Raw genomic sequence first — 24701 nt, 5'->3', positions numbered from 1 at the left:
AAACATTGAGCGTGCAGAATGGCGTGCTAATGAAAAAATAACAGTTGAACTTACCAAACATTTTTTTTTTTTATAATTCTATACAATGGAGATGCCACGAATAGCGAATTGGCAAATAAAAAATATTTGATCACGTCCTCGGCCGAAGTGCAGAATATTAGACCGAATATTATTTGAAGGAAACCGTTGTTACTTGCTGAAATAGTCGGCGTTTTAAAGCTTATGGCCTCTACTCAAATTACCTAGTTGCAATAATTCCAAATATAAAATTTGTAACAAAATGTCATATATACCGATATATGACAGATTTTGCTACAAATTTAGTAAGTCCTGACTTAACCAAATTCAGCACATAGGTAAGGTAAAGATTGGACGAGAGAACAAGAGGCGTATATTTGGAAATTTTCGGTCAAATAAACTGAAACTGACGAGTTTCTAGCTTAAATTTTTAGTAAAACGAGGAATAATTTTGTTGGACTGTTATATAAAGAAAGGGTAAAATTAATTCCTCATTAAGGGATCAACGCAATATTGCAATGGATGAACATGGTGTCATTAGTATTCTGTGCACAGTCTATTAAGCGACCGTCCATTAGAGGCATATCTTGGAAACCAGAATGCAAATAGGAACAGCTAAATTAATTAGTGAGCAGAACCCAATCCGTCTAAGACAAGGCGTTAAGACTATTCAGTGGGCTGTCTGTAAGCTTTGTAAGCCTGTATGTCTACTAATACAATGTGAGAATCTTTTGACAATTCTATTTAAGTCTATGTTTAACTCTGTTAACTATAAGTAAGATACTGTAAATGTCTGAATGCTGAACTACTTTCTTCTTAAGGAGATGTGATTTAAAGCGAATTTAACCATATTGATTTTTGATCCTGCAGACTAAAAAATTTGTAAGATTGAGTATTTTTGCTAAGAATAGTATGTCAAAGATGTTGTCTAAGTGACTTGAATTTTATATATATAGAAAATGTATTTCGAATTTTAAACAGTTTAAAAATCAAACTATAACTTTCACAAAAACATTTACATTAGTAAATGTTATCCTGAGGGAATTGAGGCCACGGCGGCCGATTTCGAGTACGAGCCAATTGTGCATGAGATATATTAAACTGCAGAACAACCTCTCCATATCCTCAGTATTGTAATTCGATAGGACGGTGATCCAAAGCGACCAATAGATAGAGATAAAACGAAAGGGAAACCTTGCTCTTTCAAAACGAGAATGGTCAAATACGAAATTCATAACTCCGATTTTTTTTATGAATAGTTTTAGTGGCCTGATTGTGGGTTTGAAATCAGGACCTCATCTTCAACCGTAGCTACTAGACTAAAGTGGTGGTTATGTAATCAGAAATTCCACTAATGTCCAATGACGATGTCACGTTGATCCAAATGTTATCAATGTCGTTTATCTAATGAGGCCAATTTGATAGATATTTTTCAATCATAAGTGTTCGTCATATTGTATGTATATAGTATGATTACTATTTTCCCCATATTGTAACAAACGTAACGGATCGTGACCTCAATTCATCATTTCACCGTTAATGCTTTTGTAAAAGTTAAAATAAGGTAACAGTATTTATAGGTCCCATAGCTGGACCTATTCTTCTTTTGGAGTGTGTGGTGGATACACATATGACAAATTTTTGTCGCCGAGGACAAGCACACGATAATTCAGTTTTTTTTTGTGCATATTTGAACTAGCAATCTTATATAAAGATACCCATGTTCTGTACTTGGCACTCTTGGCTTACGTTTATGCATAATAATACAGTTATATGATAATGACGTAGGAATATTTAGAAATTATAATGTTGCGATAGAAATTGTTAAGTTTATCTAGATTTGCACCATAACGAAGGCTCAGGTCGGCAAATGGCCTAACGGTGCCAAACTCGTCCGACTTCGCTGTAGCAGATACAATCATGGAAATGTGGGCAGATTATAAGGCTTGTTATACATTAGGTGCTGTGCTTCGCTTTGCTAAAACTAAATAATAAACTTTGTAATATATTCTGTATATAAATACAATGTACGAAGTTAAGATCATTAATTTAGCTTTCAATTAATATAAAAATAACCACTTAAGAAAACTTAAGGTTGAAATTTTAAAGCCAACCGTTAGTTTCAATTACTAAAATATAAACATTTATTATTTTAAAAGTACATTAGTAATTTAATATTGAAGTTTGAGATTAAAATAACTTAGAATATCGTAAAATTATGATTAAAACTTACTTTATAATATTTGAATAGTCATATTTCTATAGAACTTACTTGATATTATTTTACAGAGTTACCTTAACGATTCGTGACCGTTTTATCACGAACATTTCTAAAGAACATAAAACGGTGTACCTGTTTAAATAGTATGGAGTTTTAATAATGCTACATTATTATCTAAACACGTATTAGCTGCTTCGGTAGTCTAGTGCAATTTTTGTACAGCAGAATATCACGAGGACCTGGGTTAGTTTGTCGGACTTGACCGTGTTAAGTCGTATAAAAATCTGACCACGTAAAATCTACTAATTTTATCGTAACGTAGAAGTAAATACACTAACGACTCAGTATTATATCAATCAATACCATTTATACGGCAATTTGAATAATTCTTTATTTTGCTTACAAATATCACGTTATCACATTACAACCAAAAACAATTTAGCTTTATTAAATATCAATAATCCATTGTGTCTTTAATTTATTTTTCATTCGTATTTCGAAATTGTTGGTCCTTTTTTTGGTTAAAATTGGACTGATTGTTTAGAAAAACGATAAAATAAATTACTATTGAATGGTAACGTTATGCTGAACCCATAAACACAAATAATATGATTCCTGTTCGCAGGACAATAGACCTTTGTTCAAGGAAACAAGTTACCAACTGATCCTTTGAACTCGCCTAAACAAAATGTAAGCTTTTAAAATCAAAACAATTCAATGGACCTCGCCTCGTTTATTCTTTTTATCACTGTTTACTTGAATTTTTGGAACGAATTAGGTTTCCGAGTTTCTGGAACTCCAACGTTTATAAGAACTTCTATTACGTAGAGTCAATTTTATAACGTATTATAAACCTATGATGAGAAATATTATATATCGCCTGATCTATATACATGTAAATGTTATTTATGCGACGAATGTTAGTTTCATAAATTCTTGGTCATTTTGTCTTCTGTCACAGCATTTGTTCCACTGTCACCGTTTACATTTTTTTCGAGCAGAAAACGTTGGTCATCTTAAGGGGTATTAGCTACGTGTTGTGTTTATTTAATTTCGGTAAGCGAGTAGTTCAATATTCAGACCGGGTGCATCGCTCGTGACCGCGTCTCCTCAACGTGGACTCGTGTTATTGTTTATTGTATCGTCGTGATTATAATATATACCTTTTTCATTTTAATAATCATTCGTCGTTGCTATTATTACATTGCGTTTGTAGCTTTGTGAAATAGACGACATATTAAATGCAAATATGTCAAATATATTATAGTAATAAAATATATCAATATCATCAATATAATTATCTACAGACATATTAATTTGACTATTGGGTTCTATTGACTATCGGCATCTCTTCCCAAAATCCGTCTCTATGGGTCTTTCATTCCACTATTATGATTCTATACGAATACATATATGAGCCGTTGAATGCACAATCATGTAAGATAAATTTCTGCAGCACCTAACCCGAATTTAAAACAGTAGTGTACAATGTGTATTATTTTTTACAAAGACTCTTAACAAGTCCTTTTCATAAAAAAGGGTCGGTATAAAATTCAACTGGTATTATTTTTATGAATACTAACGTCATCGTAGTAGAGGGACGAAATTTATAACTCGATATGACAAAGAATATCGTATCATTAGTAGGTTTTCAGATGCGTTTCCACCTTCGAGCGATCTTACACATACTTAAGTGGTCCATAAATACGCACGCATTGCCGATAAATTTGAATCTACCCTCCGTACTTTTATTATTTTTTTATTTCCCCACTCGTTGGGAACCTCACAATAAGTCAAGTCCTAAGCAAAGATGAAGGGCGAGCGTTCCCCTCCGTGGATTATTCTACAATTTTGGTTCAATGCGTATCATAAGTCCGTATACAGAGTTGGTTGATCCTAAGATATTAATGCTTTTTGATGTAACGTAAAATACGAAACGCTGTAAGTGCATACTACTACAGCTACTCTATATAATATTAAACTAACACTTCTTTGAGTGCTATGATGAGTAATTTTATAATCATTTTCAAAATTTGCGTCGTCTAGTTTCTCTGTTCATTCATTACTTGAGTCTGAAGGGAAGCGTCTTCTTAATGAATGCTATGAATTTTTAACAAGTTTGCATCATAAACGGTTTCTTTTTTGTATTCACTGTGAATACAAGCGAAGAGAATATTCCTTAATGCGTACTTCATTGATAATTTTTTCCACCCATTTATAATTAAAGTCGTTTTATGTTTAAATATTACTTTTGCTTAATTATATTTATTAATTCATGTTTCTAATGTTTTCGATGTTTCTTTAGACTTCTATGTTTCTGCAATCGGTTAGTTACGACCTCGTTCATGACTAATCTCGACCATTCGATGTAATAGTACTGAATAGGACGCCCCCGTAGATTCGAATCAAGGGGATTTTATGGTTCTTTGTCCAATAAAATTCCTGTAGGGGGACTCGCTTTTATTGATGAATCTTTTAGGAGAGTAGTTTCGTCAATCAACGTGTTTCCAGTACAATCTTTTTGAGAGCACTTCAATTAAAATTTTCTGATTTGTTTCGTATAGCACGCAATCAGTGCCTTTCAGTGTGTTTTGTTCACGTTATACTTGTACAGAGGCAAGATACTGAGAATGCTTTAATTACACTAAAAGAACAATCTCTAAAGCTAATTAAATTTAGGCAAGCAATGGTGTTTTGACTACTACCAACATTAGTTACCAATATTACTCATTGTATTCAGTGTTCTGCTTACTTCCAAATCGGAGACGTCTACATGTTTTATTTATACGTATATTGTATCACAACGAAACCCGTGGAGTGGAAATTTCAATATTTGTCATGGTTTGAAATTCTTGGAATCGGTCAGCAAGGAAATTGTTGAGAACGATATAAACATAATAAAAGATGGAAGACTTCAGTCAACCGAAAAATAATAAAAATTGCTTCATCAAAAACCAAATTTGATACCGCTTTCGATTTTGGCCTCAATATATTTTAGAAGTGTATTTAAGAGAATTTTTAAATCTTTATACTTCGAAACCTATTCGGTGAGTTGGTGATTTGAATTTTTAGAAGACGAACTTGGTTTACAACTTCACTGAATCTTCAGCGAAGTTTGGGAGTCTTTAGACAAGCTTCAGCCAGCTGTGTGTTCTGTCACCGCGAACTCTGAAAACGTTTTAACTTGTAATCACATTTGAATATGAAATCCGTTTATTATGCTGGATAATTTGCACATCTTTGATTATGTAGTTAATAACTTTAGAGATCAATTTCAATGCTTCATTTATCCGTTAAAATGTAATTCGAAGACGTACTAGGAAAATGAATTAGCCTGTCTGGGTAGGTTAGTCATATATTCTACCGTCAAACAGAAATACAATTGGGTTACAGTTTGAAGAGTTAGTAAGGCAGTGTTACAGGCACAAGGGATATAACATCTTAGTTCTCGTGATCGATCGAAGACTCGTGGCGTATTGACGTTGTAAGGGATAATTAATATTTCTTAGTCTATAACCCCCGATGTCCACTTTCCACCTGACACAATATCTGATACCTATTGTACCATCATTTGTCAAGTTTTGAGAATAACCGACGAAAGCAAATCAATTGTGTTACTGGTGAAAAATATTTCTCCAGGTTGTACGCAATGGTTTCTTTTCCATGGTAATTAACACATACACTTAGTTTTATTAAAGACAGAAAAATACGAAACTATTATTTAAAAAAAAAAAAGGAAACTGAATTTCATAATGACTGTAATCCACAAAAACAATGAAAACAAATCGTATGCCGTCTTTTGTTTAGAATTAAAATTACACTTGCTTTAGTTTAGATAAATATTTAAAGCTATCATTAATTTCACTTAACCCAGTGAGCTACATTACCGCAGTCGTGTATGCAGACCTCTTCTAATTTACTAGTATCGTATGACAGCTAAACATATATGCGGACCGCTACAGTACACCTTTAGTTTATCTGATCTTGGTAGCACACGGCGACCATGCAATTTAGCTGCGAATGTTTCACTAATCACTTTAATATTGAATATTCATTTTTTTTTTATGAAATTGGTTGGCGGACGAGCATATGGGCCACCTGATGGTAAGTGGTCACCACCGCCTATAGACAAAGGCGCTGTAAGAAATATTAACCATTCCTTACATCACCTATGCGCCACCAACCTTGGGAACTAAGATGTTATGTCCCTTGTGCCTGTGATTACACTGGCTCACTCATCCTTCTAACCGGAACACAACTATACAGTTTACTAATATTTGGCGGTAGAATATCTGATGAGTGAGTGGTACCTACCCAGACGGGCTTGCACAAAGCCCTACCACCAAGTTTCATTTAATCACATTCGGTGGGAAGTTCCACCATCTTAACCATTGTTATTATAAAACGAATCATTTAATTGGTAGTATAATATGCTATACTATGAGAATCGTCTCCCTTCGCATCGCAAAAGTAAAAAAAAGTGTTGACTTTGTTGTTGGGTGTTGTTTTAGTGTTTCCATCCAAACTTGTATAATATTGACAGTGAATAAGCAAGTCTAGAACGATTGTTATTGAATAAAGTTTAGAACATACCTGTATTTTTTTACCGTATGGTAATTGACTACCACTACCCATGCAGATTGGTACTGTTAATATGAATTATTCTTCATATCGCCAAAGCGCTACCAATGTTCGAAGTCCAGCTTTGTCCTTTGTGCCTGAATTTACACTTACTCGCTGACCCTTCAAACCGCAACACAACAACCGAGTATTGTTGTTTGGCGGCAGATATATGACGAGAGGGTGGTATCTATCTAAATAAACTTTCTCAAAGTCTTAATAATAAGCTAAGTACTTAGTACAAGTATTGTATGTACATAAATAAATAAATAAATAAGTAATAGCTATTGGACAACATTACATACATTACTCTGATCCCAATGTAAGTAGCTAAAGCACTTGTGTTATGGAAAATCAGAAGTAACGACGGTACCACAAAAACCCAGACCCAAGACAACATAGAAAACTAATGACCTTTTTCTACATCGACTCGGCTGAAATCGAACCCGGGACTTCGGAGTGGCGTACCAATGAAAACCGGTGTACACACTACTCGACCACAGAGGTCGTCAAGTACATATATCAGAATATCACTAATATTGATTTGTAAGTGTACATTGTAGAATTAAACTTACGAATAAGATTAAATACTAATAAACTTTGAAAATATATGTTGGAAACATGAATAAGAGCAATTACATAATGTTGTTATAGAGAAATGAGAACTTTACGCGGTGACACTTTTTTAATGATAAAATGTATGAGTTTTAAATTGCGTGCTTAGTCTGATACACCACATCACGTGTATTTGTTTTTATATATATGCCGGAGGAGCAGGATGCCGAACAGTTGGGTTCGGGGATTGATCCGACATTTGGAAGAATCATAATAATATCAAAGGATTACAATAATTCATCTCGATTAAGAGCAAATGGGTTTGCAAGCAACCATCGCATTCGAGGCGTTTGTCAAAACATAACGGCTCGCGTTGCCATTACACTTACAACTCCATTCGGGGTGACCCGCTCTTAAAAGTAAATCAGCCATTAAACACTATTGCCAACAATTCATTAATTATCCAAATCAACAATCACAGTAATCTCGCCCCGTTATATATATATATATCATAAAAACATTGATTTAAATTTTCGACAGAATTTCAAAAATCATTGAAATTGCTATAGTTCAATTATCAAATGTAAATGATTTATAATTTAAAGAAAAAAAGCGTGGGACACTCGCTATATTATTTTTTAAATAAATAAAATAAAAAAAAAATTATATCACTGCTTCTTATAAATTAATTTAAGCATCCGCTCATTTACTGCCTACCAGATAAATGTCATTTAGATATCAAACCCTAATGAGAGTCGATTTTTATAAAAGTTTTACATACTTAAATCGAATTGAAATAAATAATAAAAAAAAAACATATCTAATAATTCACCAAACTATTCGTTCCTTAACCGTTCATTTTAATTCTTTTTATTCTGAAAATCACGAAAATTCGATATATGTCAGTAACCAATTTTCAGGTTAAATTAATGCTTTCATTATTTACATGTCTAGAGAGCCTGTCAAAGCTGAGAGCGCGTCGAAAAAATTAGTGGTATACACGCACACTATTTAGTAAAATAGTATGACGTACAATTCAATTCTTAGTTTAATGGCTTTTAGTTGTGCCGACAGGGCACAGATTATTCGCCAATGTTAGTATGACTTTAGGCGAGTGTCAAGCGTAGTTCTCACTTATTTTAATGAATCGATAGTGCGACCCTCTATCTTGATATGTAATATAAATAACCTAGCCTTAAATATTTGGCCACGTTGAGTTTACAAATACATACGTATCTCCCTTTGGATTAAGAATATAGAGTATGTTTGCTATAACTCGGCAAACATACCCAGTTGTTGGCAAATTATGACAATTAAGTTAAGGTAACTTGCCATCTAAATAAAGGCTTATATTATTTAGTTTGTAATACAAGGTGTATTCTAGCTGATAAATCAATATAATTATTGAGCTTTTCAATGTATGCTTTGCAACGATTAATAGGGCCAAATATAGCAAAAACAGTAGGTAAGCCTTTAATGGAACCTAGTTCAAGAGCTAGGCTAGAACTGCTTCGTGGTTAGACGTTTTAGTATGTAAATGATTCATGAAGTATCAGATGGGAAGACGAGATTCCGCTTCTATTCTTAGCCTTGTTAGAATACCTTAGTGGATACCCTATCGCGGGATGTAAATAAATTATTGCAATGGAAACAAAGTACGTTCGTTGTATTGCATTATACAATTTAATAGTTTAGGTTTTATCTGTTTCAACTAAATTAAGAAAAGTTATCAATTTAAGTAAGCGTGTATAGATTTTTTCTAATGTCATCCAGTAATCGTCTTAATAATTCACAGTATTCAATAATGCTATGAATTATATTTTTTGTGGCATATAATGGCGCACGAGCATATGGGCCAGCTGATGGTAAGAGGTCACCATCGCCCATAGATAATGTCGCTGCAAGAAATATTAACCATTCCAACCACACTGGCTTACTCACCCATCAAACCGGAACACATCAATACTTATTACTGTTTTTTGGCGTTAGAATATCTGATGAGTGGGTGGAACCTACCCAGACGTACTTGCACAAAGCCCTTCCACCAAGTAAAATTTATTTTTAGGTAAGTAAGGTTTTCTGTAAAAAATATTTATAATTTAGATTAATATAAATAAAGTATAGTTAAAACTAAACTCTAAAAACAAATGTTTTAATAATAGATTCACAGTTGGCTAAAATCCTAGAATTTTATTTGTGTGATAAGTGCGCTTCCACATCTACTATAAAACTATTCCATATACACGAAACGTTCGTTAAGCCTTTTAATGCTCTGCTAAACATAATATTAAAAAATTTTGAGCTAGTGTTTTATTTCTAGTGGCTTTTGCAGTTCTCGGTAGAGGTTAAGAGTTATCTCTAGATATTTTATCTCTTATATTCCCAATAGATAAAATAAATATAAATCAACAAGATACTAATGTTCTTGATATAAAGTTTGATTTTTATAGTTTTCAATGTTTATTAAATATATTAGTTTATACATTAATGGTGACAATTACAAATTCTATATCTGTGTGAGTTTCCTATAAAATTGAGCCGTTGTAAGTTTCGGTATTTAAAAAAATTTAGCTCTACAGATCGCATAGTAGCAACCGAAAAGTGGTCGAAGCATTAAAAATGTAAATAAAAACGGTAAAATTTTAAGGGCTGAAAATTGTATACTCCATGAAAATTTCTTAAACATGATTTTTTATTACTTTTGACTTCAACTTAGATATATAAAATTTACTTTTTAAAAGTAAGGTTGTAAAAACTCGGCGTCTGGAAAGTTCCAGAAATATTAGAGTCCAGCCATCTTACAGACCCAATATCTAGAGAAATCTTACGTTAAATGTACTTCAGAACATAGTCACCCTATCAACGACACTTACTGCCTGTTTGCATAATTTAACTTACTAAGCGATGCTTAAGTTACACGGGCTTGCGACTTATGTGTCTTGACACACACTCAACTACTTTGAAGTGTGCATATGTTAGAACCGAGCGATTGAGACGCAGTCATTAATTCAACTTGTGAACAAGATAGTGAAGATAGTATTTTATTAAATATATTCAAAAAAAAGGTCTTATAGTTCTCGATTTTGTACAGATCATTCTACTGCAAGATGATAAATTTAAATTTGAAATATAAACTCAACTTTTAAAAACAGGCTGTAGGCAAAAAGTTAAACTATTTGCAGATTTAAAAACCAAAGCTTCGTTAATAATAAACACACTTGGAAAAAGACGACAAAAAAGAACCCCGGGTAGCCGTTCTGTTGATTCTTTTATTGTTGCTTAATTAACGTCAACCTCCCCAAAGGCATTTCAACTTTCATTTGCTTTTCATAAGGTGCCAAAAATGGAAAAGAATGTATGTCAAATGAAAGCGGTCTTTCTTTTCGTATCTGTATTTTTAACAATATTAAGTTTTAAATACTGGAAAATAATTTTCGTTCTCCCAGTTCGAATTATTTCCAGCGGTAGTTTTGTCTGAAAAATAAATTGCTTATTTCTTAATGAAAAGCTTTTCCGTAATTTACCGGCTAGTTACAGAAAAAAACTTCACAAAAGTTTTGTTAAACCATAAAAAAGTATACAAAAATCATTTTATTCTGCTCGTTTTTAAAACGTATTAACTCGCGGAAATTTTGAACAAACCAATGTTTAATGTATCCTTGGTAATATAAAATAGTTAAAATGTTCTCAATGCTATAAACATCTTGTGTATTATCATACGAGCAGTATCGATCTCCGAAAGCCATCCTTAAGTCTCATAGTTTATCTGACTTAAGGATGCGATCCTGCGAAGCTGCTGATTACTCTCATGTAATTTCATCAAATGTCCTCATATATCGCAGCTGCATGTTGCAACCCAGTGCTTAAGGAATTCCAATTCAGTCTCCCCCCAGGAACATTGGTGTTAAGTGCCGAATATTGCCGTGAGCTATCTTTATGTACCATAAAATGTTGGAACGCTTTTAGTATCTATTGTAGATTTCTGGCATCCCTGTTTTTGTTACTTGATAACGGTTAAGTGTTCTTGACGAAGACGATACTTAAAAGTAAAAAAAAATCAAGATGTTTTATGGTGACAAAAAAAAATTTTTGCCAATCTTAATACGACCTTATCATCATTTGAACTAAGATAGAAAAAAATAGGTGAGAACTTTTTGTCTATTCTTAATGTTGAGGACACTTGGAAGATTCGACTCATCAATGGTATAATGAAGCAGCAGGATGGTATAAGATCTGAATCTAAAATACTAATAGAGGAGCGGATGTTTCCATAGAAATGTTACATTAACGAACTTTTCTTCTACAACTCTTCAGATTTTCTCAGAAACACCTTAACTTAATTTCACTTCATCGGAAGCGCTACAGAATTTACAATTTAGTCTTCACTACTTAAGTTTGTTATTAAATATTATTGCAAGTCGTTGCAAAGATATAATTTTCAAGTATTATTTGTCTCTTGGAAATTGTACAATTTTTCGAGCGTTTTATTTTCAATTAATAAATTCTTTCGCGAAAGCCAAAGCACTTACGCTGTCGCGTATTTCTCGTACGAGATTTTTCAATTGTTTTGTTGGTATATCTATTTCGAGAACTAAATCTGTATATTCATAATAAAAACAAAGAAAAGGAAAGCTATGTCGTCGTATTCAATTTTTTCGTCTTAATTCCGAAATGAAGTAAGATAAATGAAAATTATACCAAAGAAAATGTTTTAAGACTAGATTCATTCGGTTTTAAGATACCTTAATATTTTTATCCTTTCGTTCCCGAGATAAAATTAATGAGCCACAGTTGGCGGTCTTTTTGTTTCAGTTTGAAAATTAGCCTTAATTTGTTTTGGTAAAATGTTGAGTTTTTAGAGCAAATATTACCATTTCTCAAAATAATGAAATCCTTCTAAGATAAAAGATTCAATGTAGATGGCGATTTTATTCATGTTTTTATTATATTGTTTCTATCAATAAATCCTTCAAATCTCAGGCTCTTAACTATTTTCGTACCCTCGAAACCCTCGGAGTAAGGAATTTAAGTAATTCATGAAAATCTTCATTTAATATTCCTTAAAATAATCTTATTTTATCGTAAATAAATATTGATAGTCCTCAAAAATGAAAGATGAACATATTGAAGATTAATATTTTATTTCTCGACTGGTAACATATTAAATGGTCAATGATCTACAGCGGTGACACATGCTTTATACCCTGTTGGGTATAAAGCATGTGTAACAGCATAGCACCTAAATAAATCAACAACGAAACCCGTTGATTTCTTGTGCCTTTATGCTTTAAATTAAATACCAAAAAAAAAAACAATAATTGTATCACAATTAAACTGTTAAATACATGAAGAATTACGTTTATTAATATAAAGGATTGATCACTCTAAAGTGTTTTGCTTGAAGTTGGGGTGCATTTATTCTACTTAATTATGTACGACTCTGTTTCTACAGTGCTATTGTTACTCACATCAAAACATCAACCTATAATAGACTCTATGCGTTTGGGTATAAGATCCATATTCATAAGCCGCTTAGATATTACTGTTCCCTTCATTACAAGTTTCGGTCTAAGATATTTTTAAGTTGTCTCCAGTCTTAAGCCACGGTGCGTTTGTCTCGTATTAATTAGTCATGATGTTTGAAAGAGGAAGTATGGAAGAATAAATACCTAAAACAAAAATAAAAAGAAACATTTGTAGCTAAACCGATTTATATAATTTATGGTTTTTATTGTTCGAATTCCTTAATAGATTGATGTGGTATTGCATTTAATTCGTTACTGATTGCGTAATTTTGCATTTGATAATCAGATTCGTCACATGCCCAACTCGCACTGTAGTAATGTGAAATAAAAAAAAAATCTTAACTGGAAAGGAGGCCCCAGTCCAGCAGAGGAATATTTACAGGGTGTTAATGAAAAGTAATTTCATGTGATATATTAGCTCCTCACTTAAATTATATTAAGAAAAATGGTCATTTGATGGTTACGTATATATTTATGTATCTATGTATGTATACTTTAAAATTGATATATTATTTATATTTTTTTTGCGAACCTAATCTAACAATCTTTTGTGTTCGATTGTGTTGTGTAAAATATTACATAAATAAATAAATTAATAATGATAACCATTTGTTAACAAATGTGACATTCTTTTATATGTAAATACATTGTATTGTCTTAGTCACAGTTAAGTTTAGTTAAGACGATGTTTCTGATCAACAAACAGAGTAAATCGTGTCACAGACCGCGATAAGACACGCGCCCTTACCTTACTGGCAACACTTCCCTATCTACTCAAACAGATTATGTGCAACCATTGCTTATAATAAGGTCCAGAAAAAAAAAAAACAAAATATTATATTTTTTAAATTGTTTCGTCTTTATTTGTGACGTAGATTGAAAAGTGAATGCGTATAATTTAAAAGCATTGTTATTGATATTATAATTAATATAAGGCACCAATTAAAATACTAATTAATTACGTCATTTGTCACTCGAATAGGTAAACATTATATTGACAATTAAATATATATCGCTTGATAATATCAGTATATATTGCTAATTAAAACTGCCGCCGTGTCTGGATGTGTTATCACCACGATCGTAAATACGCCGATTGTCAGTAGTCACCATGTATAGTATCTCAATTGGAACGACAAGGATATAATGTGTTGAAACATTAGAACAATCTATACTAATATTATATATGCGAAAGTAACTATGTCTGTCTGTCGCTCTTTCACGAATCAATAAGAATTATTGTTATGATGCAAGCTTAAATTACTTTTTTTTTCCTAATACGTGACGACCGACCCCTAACGAGCGAAGCCTTATGTGACGAAAGTATATCATTTTGTATTAGTTATTTTTGTTTCTGAATATAATTATCTGCAAGAAATTCACGCTCGTGTAGTGAGTAGTCTAAATTTAAAGCGGAGTGCAGCTTGTAATATATAATATATACTTAAGACTTTCTCTCAAACGCGCTGCATCGTCTCGTATAAGTTTTATGTATAATGATTTAGTAGTTTTTTAATCAACTTTAAAAAAAGAGGTTTTTTCATTCGTGTATATAATGTATGTTGTAATGTATGTTCGCTATTTTATTCAAAAACTATTGATCCGATTTAGATGACGTTATCTTTGTTTCGGCTAGGTATTACAAAAATAACTTTCATTTATAGAAAGAGATAAAAATAGTTTTCACTGTTGAACTTAAATGAAAAGTCAATCTATCGCTTTCCTATTTAAGTTTTCTTTATTGTTGATATTTGAAGTGTTTGAATATAGACTTAGAGTCTAGACTAGAGTATACAAAGAGAAACAAGATGGCGCCACAGTCGCAATAACATTTCCGTACACATATGCGGACTGCATCTATTATTTATAAATATAGTCTAATCGTACTGACATGTCGCTTGCTAAAACATGGTCATACGGAGATCGTTTATATGATTACTGATGGTACAGTCAATGCCATATAGTAATATATTGTATTTATGTGTAATTTTATTTCGTTGCCTCAATCTATAGTAATCTACATATAATAATATTTTAAATACGAAAGTAACTTGTCTGTTACCTCGTCACGCTTAAGCCGCTGTAGCTTTAGATGAAAGTTGGTATGGACATAGTTTGAATCCCGGGCGAGTGTATTTATAGTATTGATCACAAAAATCATCCCTTAAGGGTGTGAAAAGAGGGGGCGGAAGTTTGTAAGAGGAATCGATCATTTCTTAACTTTCCGTTTACTTTAATGATTTTTGATCAATCCAGTTAATTTACTGTGAAGTGTTGTAAATGTCGCGCGGGTAAAGCCGAAGGTTCGGGTAAAATATTGGACAACATCACATACATTACTCTGATCCCAATGTAAGTAGCTAAAGCACTTGTGTTATGGAAATCAGAAGTAACGACGGTACCACAAACACCCAGACCCAAGACAACATAGAAAACTACCCGTACCCATGAAAACCGGTGTACACTCTACTCGACCACGGAGGTCGTCCAATATAGGGTAGTATACTATAAAGGAGAAAGGTTAAACAGTTGTGGGACTGGATCGTAACTTTATCTATTTTATGTAAGATAAGTTATTCATAAATGATTCAAGCCTGTGTCGGACCATATATGTGTTAGAGAAGCGTTGCCCTAATTACACGAAACATTGTTGTTTATGAGGCCGACTGCATTGTTATTTATGTGGATAATTGCAATAATTTAAAATGCACCTCGAACTTTATATTTATAAAACATATTCTTTGATGATTCTGACACGGATCTTTGGATGTTATGAAAAAATAATACGGGAATAAAATAACTGAGTAAAGTAACAACGTGCAACTACCACTGGTGGGCTAAAGTTATCTCTCTTTTTTCAAGAGAAGACGTTTCTTTTTATTTGGTGGTAGTGCTTTGAGCAAACCCGTCTGTAATATATACCACATAAACATCAGATATTCTACCGCCAAACAGCAATACTAAGTATTGTCGTGTTTCGGCTTGAAGGCTATATGGGTATATAATGATATAAGGAATTATAACATAACATTTTATAGCTCCAAGGTTTGAGCGCTGTCTGAGGAATGGTTATTATTTCTCATAGTGCCAATGTCTAGGGGCGTTGGTGAGCACTTGCACCAGGTGACATTATAAAAATAAACTCTACTCCAATGCGAGTTGGTGGATAAACGTGCTACACGTTGCTGTTTATCTAACACATACAAATTTCAGTAATTGTATAAAAGTCGAAATGTACAGCAAACAATTTTACTGGTGGTTTCACGCTTAATCTGAGTCTCATCTACTCTTCAATTAATTTTCGCCGGTTAATATATTTAAATCTCATATGAAAACATTGATAAATAAGGTATATTACTCGATCGAAGATTGATGACGATAAAAAACGATTTTCATTTCGGATAAATAATACTTTGATTTATATCAATCTCTATTTTTTTGTCTGCAATTAAATGTATTCAAAATCAAATAGTATGTATGGAATAAATAATATTCGTTGTTAAATATCAAAAATATTTTACAGAATTTATACTAGAAACTAGTAGTACCTATATTTAGTATAAAAGTATATTGAGTATATTTGGAAGCAGGGGCGAGGGGAAGGGGGACGTTAGTTGTATGATATAAATACGCTAGTGATATATTCCTTATTCTCTTAATGATTATATTAATGTTATTAATTAATTTGTTTCAGGTGTCTATCCAGCCCATGTCTGCACTATAAATAATTAATGTGAGTTATTTCGCATTATATAATATGTGGTATGTCTTGAAAGCCGGTCCAACATGACGAGGGTTAATAACCTCTCGATTACATCGAAGATAATTTTCTATGATATATTTATTTATCGGATTATGAGAGACGGAATAGAGAGGGGTCCTGTGTTTGCGCACATACTTGTGCACTATATTATGTTCAGCATATTTGCCTGGAATTTCTTGAGAATGGCAGAATGACCAAAATTGAGTAGATGACGTCATTAGATATACGTCACTACAAATAAAGTTTTTTTTATTTCGTATTTTTCTCTTATATAATGTGTAGATGTCCGAAACAATCAGTTTTACGAAATAATTTCTTATCCTTAATCTTATCTGAAACCGGTAAAATATTATTCATATATCCGTATATATCCATTACATCCCTGCTTAGAATGTAGTACAATGAACTTAAAGATGTCTCAATTAATAATAAGCTTATAAAATATACTCATGTATAAAAATAATATTAATTCTTATCATTGTTTGAATGCAAGAATAACAATAAAATAATAAGTCTGGGTTATATATTCCCCTGGATTAACCGACACAGCAAACATTTGAATTTATGATAATAAAAAATAAATCCCGAGGTAAAAACGTCAAATCAGCAAATATTATTAATTTCTGACATCACCAGTACTTCATACCGTCACGGACGCAGTCCTGCATATGGTATAACCCGGTCACTTAGAATACAATAGCATTGTTTGTGGACTTAGCTCTTATGAAATACACTTTAATATACCGAGCGGACTGAACGAGTGAATGAGTCCATTGATGCGATAAATAGTTGAATTTACCCAACCATGAATGGTGTACTTAAGGATTGTATTACTATTCGCCTTATGCGCGTTATATATCATTTCATCCTACGGTTGTTTCCTCCTTACGGTTAGAATGAATTAGAATTAGAATATACTTATCATTGTACCTACATGGAAAATGGTTAAAAAAAATAAAAAATATATATCCCGCTGAGTTTCTTTCGCCGGTTCTTCTCAGGTCCGAGGTGCTAAATTCCAAACCGGTGGTAGATTTTTGACAATCAATAAGCAAGTGCAAACACTTCTATATTGAATAAAGATTTTTGACTTTGACTTTGAATGATGATTTTATCTTGTGCTGTTTTTATAAACATTCGCAATTCGGATTATTCGGTAACAAGAAACTCGAATGTCACCGCAGAACACGAGTGTGAAATGTCACTGATGTGATATTAACTATAATAATTATAAAATTTAGAGAATACACGTATCGAAATGGCTTATCATTGTAAGTCAGCTGTCAATATTTCACGAGTGAGATACGAAGATGAATTCTTACAAAAACGCACTGCTGATCTTATTTTTAAAAATCGATATTTGTTTATGTGATAGGTATTAAAAGTTTAAAATTAATATGGCGTTTAGTTTGATAAAGATTAATGCTTTTGTGACCCATAAATTGAACTAAATTGCCGTTAAAAAAAAAAACAAATAACAAGATCTTATACGTAAATTAAAATTGGTTTTATCGTCTTTTTGGGTGTGTGGTTATAATCCAACCGTAATATCGACCGTAACACTCGATAAACTCCTGATAGTCTAATACTTTAACAGTCCATCAAAGCCACCTGAAACCTGAACATGCCAATTGTCTATTGAAGATATATGACGTTATTTAAGATTTATAAATCTATACTAATTTTATAAATGTGAAAGTAACTCTGTCTGTCTGTCTGTCTGTCGCTCTTTCACTACCAAACCAATGAACCGAATTTGATGAAATTTGGTATAAAGCAAACTTGAACCCCAAGGAAGGACATAGGCTAATTTTTTTGCCTAACACATGACAAAATATCCCCCCCAACGAACCCCCTAAAACGCGAGCGAAACCGCGGGCGAACAGCTAGTCTTTTTAGTTACGGTATCTATTATCATAGATTTATTCAATTTAATATCAGTCACAATTCTTTAGCAAATCGTATTAATTCTTTTATTGTACTGGAATACAATCAGTAATATTACAGAAAAGTTCGAACTTTATACCTAAAACCTTCTCTAGCAATTAACTTTAGAAGTCCAGTTACTAAACACGACGATACAATAGCTCGATTTTTCTTTGTATAGAATTTATTTCAAACGTAAAAAGAGTCGTCAGAATACTTCTTTTGCAGTGTTAATTAAATGGACAAAATGATTTTCGTTTATTTAATTACAACACAAAACTCCAAAACGGAATAAAATTTTAATTCCCTTTGAAAGTTATTCAATGTTTCTATAGTTGTGGTTTTCGTTGTTTAAATATACATATGTTTGGATATGCGGCTTTGCTCGCGTGGAAATTGATTATTAATGATTTAAGAGACTGCTATAAAATATCACGTTAATTTAAGACCTCTTTGTATACCACATTTGTGGTACAACTTTCGTGAGTTAGATCCACCAGACGGCTCGTAAAGCTGACTCTCGAACAGACTCAGTCAGTCAGTTAGGACTTATTATGTGTAGATAAGTAATTATTTCATTGGTGGTTAAGATTATTATTAAATTTCTTTCCGGTTCTTCTCGGTAGAATCAACATTTCAAACGAAGATTTCGAAGTGCTTTTAAGAATCTATTTTAATAAATCACTATTATTATTACATAAGAATAGCGTAATGTATTTAAATACATTCACTTTGTATTTATTATTAAAAGTTTTTCAACTAAAAGAGAAACGTCGACGCAATCTTGGAAAACTTGCAAAGCCAAAAGTACTAACATCCAAAGTTGATAGTAACGAGTTCGATGCTCATGTTCAGACTTTTATACGTTCGAGGAGTAACGCTTTCACCGCCAAGATATCGTTAAACGTTTTATATACTTATACCATAAGCCCTAACGTTTCCTCTTGAGTGCACTCTATTACTTTCAATGCACTGTTCAATGGAAGCGCTACAAAGTTCTAAGAAAAATCGGTCATGAGTGAAAAAATAAACCGAAAATTTCACACCGTCATACAAAAATTAACTTTAAGTCAAACGTTTAAGGTTGATTTTTAATAGCAGCCGAACAAAACCCTTCAAATTCCACAGGTCAAGAAGACCTATGATAGAATTTATAAGGAATTTCCTAATTTCCCAAAAACTAACATAGCGGTCACGTCTGACGTGTAAGGGTTGGATCGACATGTGGTTTTCGAAGGGTTGGAAGTGCCCCTGGATATCGGATGACCATTTTCTTAATACAGCTGTCGTTTATAATAACTGGCATTTTATTTGACGTATTGAAACGATTTTTATTGAAAATAACATCGCATGTTTTTGATTGTAAAATTTGTAGTGGTCGGAGGATAAATCAAGCGTCAGATTTTTTATTCACGCTTCAGTAAATGGGTACGAAATTATTTTTTATTTGTTCTTTTTAAACTTAAGGTTTCATAATATACTAATATTTTCTTATGTAGTTTTTTTTTTATAAAACTACAAAAGATCGCAGTTCGAACCCAGACAAGCATTGCTGAATTGAATGAACAATTTGTGTTTAAAATTCATTTCGTGATCGGCGGCAAAGGAAACATTGTGACGGAATCTGCATGTGTCTAATTTCAATGATATTCGGGCACAATATCCACCAACCCGTATTAGAAAAGTGTGGTGTAATTATCTCTCCAAACCTCTTCTCAATGGGAAAGGAAGCCTTAGCCCAACGTTGGAACACGTGCAGGCTATTACGATACGTACGTTAGGTGTGTTAATATTAGTTTAAATGTTTCTTTTGCCATTATATTATAATCTAACCGTATAATATCGACCATAACGTTATAACTCCTTGTTATAGTTCTGAAAGCCTAATCTTCTAATGCAGTCAATCTATGCTACCTGAACCCTGAACATGCCAATTATACAAAAATGGATCCTCAATTCTTTGTAAACCATTACATAAAAACTATTCAGTCTAATGTAATCGATATTAAAGGTATGATTGTGAAGCATTAAATATACAATCTATACTTTCATATTATAAATAGAAAGTAACTATGTCTGTCTGTCTGTCTGTCGCTCTTTCATTGCCAAACCAATGAAACGAATTTGATGAAATTTGGTATGAAGTAAACTTGAACTCCAAAGAAGGCCATAGGCTACTTTTTTGCCTAACAGATAACAACCAACCCTTAAAACGCGAGCGAAGCCGCGGGCGACATCATTACATAGTATAAAACAAAGTCGCTTACCGCTGTCTGTCCCTATGTATGCTTAGATCTTTAAAATTACACAACGGATTTTAACGCGATTTTTATTAATATTGATTCAAGAGGAAGGTTTATATGTATAATACATCAATAATTTCACCTGTCAAAGTTTGACGAACGGTATAAATTGAAGATTCGCACGTGTCAGTAGCGAAATAATCTGTGCGAATGATTGGCGCAAATAACGGCCAATAAAAATATTAAAACGGGACGATTTCTCCCAATTCATTGTTGTGTTGTAAGTCACGTAAAAGAATTTCGCTACAGAAAAAATATGGTTTTATTTCATAAAAACATTGCATATACATAGATATATATATATATCTAACAATCTAGCTATCATTCATTAATATTAAAATGACAAAGATAAACGTAGGTCTCATTCATACGTTAGAAGTTGATTCGACCTTGGGGAGTCAATAACCTGTAATTGAGTCGATGGAGACAGCGAGTTTCTCTATTCACCCATCACAAGGCAATATATGACATTAGCTAACGCACCACATCTCTTAGAGAAAGACTCTAGTGTTACTTTTTTATATCGTTGTTAGATGGACTGACAAATTCGCTTATTGGTTATCGGCCATCACTACTCATACACAATTATACTTCAAAATATATAAATCATTCCTCATTTTACGAATACGCACCAACCTTGCGAACTAAGATGTTATGTTCCTAGTGCCTGTACACTGGCTCACTCTTCAAACCGACACACAACAATACTAAGTAAGCTGATTGGCCTAAAACATCAAAGAAATGTTACCGCGCCAATGAGAAACATGTATTTAATAGCATTCATATTACACTTGATCACTTAAATAGCAATAGGGGTTGTGAATTTACCAGATTTATAATCCTGTATGTCCCGACTTAAACGCCTCAATCCTCTTTGACAAATTCGTTGTTTAGATGATTCGAAATATCCCCAGTATTAGTGACGTCATTGGTATATAATTCCTATAGTATGTCGTAGATGTTTACATTTCGACTTATAATAATGTATATTTGTATTGTATTGTAATTATTTATCAATCGATACGTCTCATCGCATCCTAAATACTATAATATTCAGCTATAAATTATTCATTTATATATCAATAACGCTGTTCGAAAAACAGCACGATTGTAATAAAAAAACCTACTTTTACAAATATGAAACATAATGGAAAAATAAATTCAGGATTGATATTCTTAAAAGATTATAAGGCAGATGCTATATAGCCATCGCCCATATATCGTTTTTGCTCAATGGTTTATGTGACAATCATTGTATGGACACGAGGAGGAAATCTCATAACACCTAGTTTCCGACTTCGCAGACTTAATACAGCCTTCCTGGAGCACTGTATTTGTTTCAATAATAAGATTCCACACCTATTTTTAACTTGGCCTATTAAAATTTAAAACTCATGTGACAAATTACATTGATAAATAAGGCATACAAGCATGGACTAAGTATTTATTGACTTTTAGTCAGGATATATAAAAACAATAATTGTCGTTTACTGACGTACTCTGTAATTAAAATGGTGGAGAAGAACTACTGAGTTTCTTGCTGGACCTTGTCGCTAGAATCTACATTCCGAACCAATAGTAGCTTTACATTTAATTCAATAATTTAACATGGCGATTTAAAAGCCTACTTGAATAAAGAATATTTAGATTTAGATTTCTTATCATAAATCAAATCAAATTCATTTATTTAATAAAGAATCATTACAATTATTTATTGATTGTCAAATTAATCACTAACAGTATATTTTGAATTAATCAAAATAACATTACTAGATAAAAAAACCAGCCTATATATATGATAGTGAAATGCACGTGAAATACCATCAATTTAGCGGTTAAATTGAGATGATCCTGAATTTTTATTTTTACCACTCATATTTTTACCGGCTAGGTCAAGAGCTCTCTACTAAAACGCGATCTCAATTTAATATTTCCGCTGGCTTCCCACTGATAACTGAAGGTTTTTTTTTCATCTTTTATTTAACACGAATATTATATTCGTTCATTCGCTTTTCATTGGTAAATTTTCCGTAACTATAAATGATGGAATACGAATCGAAATCCTTTAACCAATCGGTAAAGTCATTTATTTTGAAGATCGCAAGCAAAGTTGCATTTATTGTGTTTGAAGGTTCAGTTAGACAGTGTAACTAAAGGCACAAGGGACAAAACAATTTAGTTCCCAAGGTTGCTGGCGTATAGTCAATGTAAGGAATAATTAATATTTCTTACAGCGCTATTGTCTATGGGTGATGGTGACCACTTTCCATCAGGTGGCCCATATGCTCATCCGCCCACGTATATCATAAAAAAAACTAAGCTGCAACCATTATTATACTCATTTCCAATCGATTTTGATAAAGTGAAAATAGAACTAGTAGAATTGATCCCTGGATATTGCGCACAGAATACACATTAAAACTTCCTGTTTCTCGTGATTCTGTCCATTAATTGCGTTTTGCAGTAATTCCTGTAATATATACGCCTACAATTATATGTAGGTAATCTTGGTCACAAGGTCTATGTCGAATTTCACAAAGATAAGTACAGTAGTGTTCGAGTAATAGATAAAAAAATCGGTTTCCTATTTATACTAATAGTAAAGATATAGAAGTCTGTGTTGGTTTATCTATTTAAATTTAATCGACTTCAACACCGATACACAATGGTTGCACATACTTTTGCAATATAGTATACGTCCTGCGTAGTTCGCTGCTCTCCCTTAAGGCTGGCCGCCGTAACCAAACTCAATCAGTACGACAACGTGATCAACCAAATTTTCAGATAAGATTTTATAAAACATTGATTGCAACGTGAAGTCAATGATGTTTGTTTTTTATTTTATTGATATACGTACTTATATCAGAATTGTGATAAAGATCAGCTTACCCTGTAATAATTTACGGAACATACGCTGCGTAGGCAACGTGTATAATTTGCATTCGGCCCCCGTCAGCGAGTCGTTGTGATAAATCGTAGCGACACGCCGTGCCGCCCCGGCTTCTTCCGTTCCGTCTGGCGTGCCAGTTCCGGGGGCTGGGGTTACACGTTTATTTCTGTCGGCTTATCGACATGAAAAAAAATGTTTAAACGTTTCCTTCATTTTCACCTATTTTCATGTCTAGATTAGAATCAAAATACATTAAAATAAACAAGCCCGTCTGGATAGGTACCAGCCTCTCATCAGATACTCTACTGCAAACAGTAATATTCAGTTTAAAGTGTGAGTGAGCTGGTAACTGCAGGCAATAGGGACTTACCATCAGGTGGCCCATTTGCTCGTCAGCCTGCCTATATTATAAAAAATAGACTTAAATAGACATTATAATGTTGACTTTAACAAACATGTTTAACACAAATCTAAATAATTATATATAGATGTACTGCATAGTAAAGTAAAAGTAACAGCCTGTATATGCTCCAATTCTGGTCAAAGGCCAGCATAATTTTATCCGACACACGTATCTTTCGTCACGATGTTTACCTTCGAACATGAGATGTGCTTACGCGTTCTCAAAGTACCCAACCTCAATTCACTTCATAACAAACAAAAATATTTACCAATTGTATCACACCACACTAGCTAACTAAGAATACCCATACTTCTACAATAGTTAGGCTCACGTGACTTACCATTGCCGCTCACCATCAGGTAATCAGATTCGTTACCATAAAAACATATTGACCCTCAATAATAAAATCAGATTGAATAGAAATATTAGCTTTACGTAAATTATTTGATTCGTGTGTACAAATACCAGAGTGATTTT

General features: G+C 32.8%; 1 protein-coding gene across 2 annotated transcripts in view; it reads left to right on the top strand.

Annotated features, from left to right (window-relative positions):
- Nucleotides 1-24701, top strand: part of LOC125072348 — a 174832-nt gene that overhangs the window by 34108 nt on the left and 116023 nt on the right. Inside the window, exon 2 of one of the 2 annotated variants that reach the window (XM_047682955.1) lies at nucleotides 16634-16672. The exons of the other annotated variant lie outside the window; for it this stretch is intronic. The gene's annotated coding sequence lies outside the window, so the exon portion shown is untranslated. The remainder of the gene's footprint in view (nucleotides 1-16633; nucleotides 16673-24701) is intronic. 2 annotated transcript variants of the gene reach the window in all.

The sequence above is a fragment of the Vanessa atalanta genome, chromosome 21 (genome assembly GCF_905147765.1).
Source record: "Vanessa atalanta chromosome 21, ilVanAtal1.2, whole genome shotgun sequence".
NCBI classification, from domain to species: domain Eukaryota; kingdom Metazoa; phylum Arthropoda; class Insecta; order Lepidoptera; family Nymphalidae; genus Vanessa; species Vanessa atalanta.
The sequence above is the reverse complement of the archived record's forward strand: the minus strand, read 5'-3'. Positions and strand labels throughout refer to the sequence as shown.